This window comes from Numida meleagris, chromosome Z (assembly GCF_002078875.1).
Source record: "Numida meleagris isolate 19003 breed g44 Domestic line chromosome Z, NumMel1.0, whole genome shotgun sequence".
Lineage (NCBI taxonomy): Eukaryota > Metazoa > Chordata > Aves > Galliformes > Numididae > Numida > Numida meleagris.
The window spans coordinates 43,204,417-43,210,416 of NC_034438.1; positions in this window are offsets into that span (position 1 = coordinate 43,204,417).

Below are 6,000 nucleotides of genomic sequence, written 5' to 3' on the forward strand. Positions count from 1 at the left end.
GCTGGGCCCAATCCCCTGGATGCCATGCACATGCCGTGTGATCTCACCCAAGATGATTTGCTCCACAACTTTCCCTGGTACTGAGGTCAGACTAACAGGCCTGTAGTTCCCCAGATCCTCCTCACGGCCCTTCTTGTAGATAGGAGTCACATCAGCAAGGCTCCAATCCTCTGGGACCTCTCCAGATAACCAGGAATGCTGATAGACAGTGGAAAGTAGACTGGCAATCACCTACGCCAGCTCCCTCGGCACGCTACAGTGGAGTCTATCTGGTCCCATGGACTTGTGACAGTCCAGATGGAGGAGCAGCTCTGTAACTGTCTCTACCTGAATCATTGAGGGTGTATGCTGTGTTCCATCCCAGACTTCCAGGTCAGCATGTAAAGTGCCCTGAGGATAAATGATCCACCTATTAACGGTAGATGTAAAGAAGGTGTTGAGAATCTCAGCCTTTTCCTTATCCACAGTGGTCACATTCCTTGTTGCATCAAGTAAAGGATGGAAATTCTCCTTGGTTCTTCTCTTACTGTTAATATGTGTTATGGTTTTGTGATTTTTGTTGTTGGTATTCCACATCATTACATCATGTAAGGTACGGGCAGTTAAGGAGTTAATTCCCTGGTTACTACAAACTGCCTTTTTTGGTGTGTGGCCCTCTGAGGGGGAGGGGAGGAGGTGCACTCCCCAGGGGTCTTTGTGTTGGAGGGGGTGGTGAAGCCGCCTGGGAGACGCGGGGTCTGTTCCTTTCCTGCCCGGCGGAGAAAGCACGTGGTCCTACTGCAGTTTACTGTGTAAGATTTTCAGCCTGTAAACTCTCTCTGTTATAATTCTACTAGTCTCATTTTTGTTATATTTAGTAAAATTAGTTGTTCCTCCTCAGATTGGTGCCGCTGTTTTTGTGTTAGATCCGCCTACGAGTCCCCTGCCTTTCCGCTCTTCCCTTTGTTTCCCCAGGGTGTGGGTCCACGGCTTCTCTGCTGCTTTAGCCATCGGACCGCCCGGGGCCGGCCCCTACCCACCGGCAATTTTTTTTTCTTCCTCTTTTCTCGTTTTTTTTCTTTCGGGCCTGTCCCCCTTGTCACGGACACAGACCCTTAGATAATACCGTGACAATATGTTTGTAAAAGGATTTCTTGTTCTGTTTTATTGCAGTGGCCAATCTGAGTTCAAGCTGGGCTTATTGCTTGGGCTTGTTGCATATCTTAGCAACTTCTTTGTAGTCTCCCCACGTAGCCTGTCCCTTCTTCCAGAGGATGTAGGCTCTCTTTTTCTTCCAGAGTCTCAACAAAAGTTCATCCACACCAGTATTCTTTCCCTCCGGCTTGCCTTACAGCACTCAGGAACTGCCTGCTCTTGTGCCTTTAAGATTTCCATCTTGGGGAGCATCCAGGCTTCCTGGACCCCTTTACCCTTCAGGAGTGACTCTTAAGGGACCCCTGCAACAAATGTCCTGAACAGGTCAAAGTCCACCCTCCAGAAGTTCAAGAGAGCAGTTTTGCAAGTCACCCTTCTGACCTCACCAAGAATAGAGAACTCTATAATTTCATGGTCATTCTGCCCAAGACAGTCTCCAACCTTCACATTTCCCAGCAGCCCTTCTCTGGGTGTGAAGAGCAGGCCTAGTGGGGCATCACCTCTGGCAGGCTCTTGTACCAGCTGCATCAGGAGGCTATCTTCCACACACTCTAGTAACCTCCTGGACTGCTTCCGCTGCGCTATATTATATTTCCAGCATATATCAGGGAAGTTGAAGTCTCCCATGAGAACGAGTGCTGGCAATCACACAAATTCCACAAGCTGCTCATGGAATGCCTCATCCACCTCTTCATCCTGATTAGGTGGTCTGTAACAGACCCTCACCAAGATGTCACCCCTGCAAGCTTCCCCCTGATCCTTATCCATAGACACTCAACTTTATCATCCCAACCCCAAGCTCTTCAACGTCAAAACACTCTTTAATATATAGAGCCACACCACCACCCTTCCTTCCTTGTCTACCCCTTCTGAAGGGCTTGTAGCCATCCATGACAGTACTCCAGTCATGGGAACAATCCCACCATGTTTCAGTAATAGCAACTAGGTCACAGTTAGCCTGCCACACAATTGCTTCCAGCTCCTCCTGCTTGCTGCCCATGCTGCATGCATTGGTGTAGATGCACTTCAGCTGAGACATCTGCCTCACCCCCAGCTTCAGCATTGTTCCCCTAGGCTCATCTGTGGTGAGCCCTGTTTTATCCCCTTGCCCTGTCATAGCTAATTTAAAGCAGTCTCGATGAGCTTAATAGATAATAGCAGAGGCCATGCTACAGCAGTGTCAAACGGTTTACGGGTATTTGGGCCGGTTCTGTGACGAATGGGGCGGGGGACCCACGGACCCATGCCCCGGGAAAGGGAAAAGGAGAAAAAGGGTAGGGAGAGAGCTTCCAGTTCTGTAAGTCTTCCATTGCTAGCATCTAATATCTACTTAGGGGATTTGTTCTGTCTGATTTCTTCTAAAAAAGAGGAAGATAGTAATTTCTTCTTTTAGTCAAGGTCTGCACAGAGAGAAATTTCCTCTAAAGTAAAGCTTTAATGCATTACAATGGTGCTTTCTACTGCTGCAGTTGTGAGGTTGTTTTAATCTCTTATGCAGCAGGACCATTTCTGTGTACATGACCACCTGCGCATTCCCCCAAGAAGTAAGAATTCAGATGGCACAGAAAACCGAAACAGCTCATCAAGGAGAGTAAGGCCATGACTCATTTCAGATGCATACCCTTTCCTACTTTATTCCTCTTTCTTACACAGTGCTGTTTCATATTTCCAAGGATTTGTTCTTTGGTCTGTGAACCACATCCTGCTGTGTTCTGCCAGGGTAATTCCTTTGACCTCTGCCTCATTGCAAAGTAGTGTCCACTGTTCTGTTGCACAGATTTAACTGACAAAAAGACCAGCAATACCATGCACTTAAATACCTTTGTCACTTTCTCTCTCTTCCTAGGTACCAGCTCACTACATAGCCATTGCAGTATCGGGGCATTTTTATTATCTGTATAGGACATTCTGTTTCTCCTTATATTTTTGGTCTTTCTGGACTGTCCCACACCTGAAGGATAATGCATAATGTTGCTCATTGTAATTTGCAGGCCTTCAGCTACAAGTTCTCCTGCCTGCCTGCATTTATTAGCAATGCTGAAGCTGAGCTCTCAAAGACACATTTTTCCATAAGATGAAAAAGGGCAAACAGAAACTGGCTCACCAGCCTTTCAGGCCAAAGGCTGCCCTCTTCCCCCCTTTTTTTTTCCCTAGTGCAACAGCATCTTTGGTTTTCTTGGAATCTTTGGGCATCACTGCAACATAAACATTAAGTAAGGATGAGAATACAATAGAAGAATAAAAAACAAACATATTAAAAAAGTTTTTCCCTCCACAATAGAGAGTTAATATCATTAAAACACTGTGTGAAAGATTTTCCCACTGAAAGATTCCACAGGAAATAAGAAAAGTTATCAGTGTTTTGACATGAGTTTCTAGTTGCACTGTTTCTCTTTGTGTGGAAATTGAATGAGTATTAAAAACATCTCAGTATGTTAGTGTGCAATAGATGGAATTCAACCTTGATGAAGAGCCCTCAAAGCAAATATTTATAAATGTTAAGACATCAAATTAGATGTTACTTAAATGAAGGCATTCTAAAAAGTCTGTTTATGTCACTGAACTTTCTCAACCCATGGAATGAGGAATAGTTTGAATTACTTACAAACGTATTTTTCATATGCTTTTTCTTCCTTCTGATGGATTTCCAGGAAGATTAGGCAGACATCCATTTCCACTGAATTTCTCTGCTTGTCCCTGTGACACTGGCATTCTGATGCAGTACTGCAGATTTGCCTGCATTCCTAGAGAACTCAAGAGAGCAGGCAGAGGAATAGAGTCTAATTTGCAGAGTCATGCACCCCAGCCGTGGGGACCCCTGGGCTTTGGCCATATTTCCCAGTGTCCCTCTCTGGGAACCACCCTATCAGTCATCTGTAGCACATGGATCTCTACCTTGCTATCTCCTGTGCAGCTCAGTGGATGTACACCATCTTTCATTTAATGCTTAAAAATCATGAAGAGGCACTGGGTAGCGTGCAAGTGGCCCAGTGTTAAAAAAAATGAAGATAGATCAATAATGGCGTTTTTCACTTAGAAATCAATTTGTATGAAATAGAAAAAAACCTACAGCCACTACTGAAGAAAAAAGTCCTCATGCCTCAAAGCACCAAAGACAAACATTTCAGTAGAGGCATAGTTTTAAGGTCCTACAAATGTATAGTAATGTATATTGATAGTTATATGCAGAATACCTATAAAAATATAGCAGAAAAACTGCTGAAATGAAATCAGTGGCACAGATGGGCAGATGGAAGGATGGATGTAAACTTAGAGCTAGCAAAGGTAGGTGAGTTATTCCCTGATAATTTCCATGTAGCAGGGTACTCACTGATACACAGAAATGTTATGGGAATTGATGCTTTGATTTGGATATATGTGTATTTTCATGGCTGACTTACTTCACTGTCACCCAGTTACAACTTCAGCAAAGCAATAAAGCCAAAGAGCTGCATTTTGAGAATAAGCATAAGCAGTGTCACAAAAAAAACCAACAACCTCAGAAAACAAACCCAGAAAGGATATGGTAAACATCTGTCAGTCTGAATCCTTTTTAAAAAATACTCAGGGGAAATACACTTCATTACTGACTATGCATATTTACCACAGACTTAAATTTTTCATTGAACAATTGAGTATCCTATTCTGAACCAGAGGAGTGGTTTGGGAGAGTTGTTAGGGGGATTAGACTGCTTGTAAATAATCATGGCATTCATCAGTTTTTTTTCTCCTCTATAGAAAAAAAGTCCATCAGTGAAGGAAGATCACTCCAGAGGGACCAGTTTCAGAGAGTGGTTTTTACAGCCACAGTTGTTCAGGAGATGTTGAATCACTTGGTGAAAAAAAAAGTTGTTAACATCTGAGAGATGTGGCTTCAGGAGATCTTGGAGCAATCTAACATTCTTTTCTGGATTCCAGTGTGACTCACAATGCATGTAAAGAAATGAGAAAACCATTTAAATCACTAATTATGCATTATCACATGAGTACAATAAAGTATACCTACACAAGAGGATTAAGGTAGTTTGGATTTCTATTAAACTTAAATTAGTTAAAAACTTCCTGTCTATACAAAGAATTACTGTTTCGCAATTAAAACACTCCTGCAATTTACTTTATGTGTATATATGCTCTCTAGTTTGACATCATTTTAACATCATTTGTTTATGAAAACTGAATGAGGCCTTATGCCACGAGGATAAAGTTACAGACTGCTGGATTTTTGTAAGCCCCAAGATGGTGAATTCTAACACTATTTGGTCTGCAACCAGCCTGTTTTTAAAAATCTTTTGTTCTACTGACAGATTAAGTGGTCTTTAGTTGAGGGTAGGAAAGGAAGCCATTTCCTTGCACCTAAATTACACTCTGTATTTTGTATTATTTATGTTAGCATTTTCAATGCCTTGCAGGAGAAACATATTTTGGATTTAATAGACTAAATTAGAAAGTAGTGGTGTTATGAGGAAGCTTATTTTTTAGCAGCTGACTGGTGTAACTAAGATAAGTGCATCATCTCCTGAGATTTTTCCACTATGGTTGGTGGTGAGAGAAACATCTTGCTGTGGTTTAACCTCAGAAGGCTCAGCATCACACAGTAGTTTGCACACATCAACTCCTTCCCAGAGTGATGGGGGAGGGAATTGAGAAGAAAAAAGAGTAGAACTCGTGGACTGAGATAAAACTGTTTACTAAGATAGAGACAATGAAAATGATAATTGTTACAACTCTCTCTATATATTTGTATAAATATGAATGTATATAACGAGTGATACACAAGGAATTGCTCACCACCACCCAACCAATGCCCAGCTAGCCCCCCATGCAGTGGAAGAGAGACAGATGATCTCCTACCCCCTCAAACTCCTT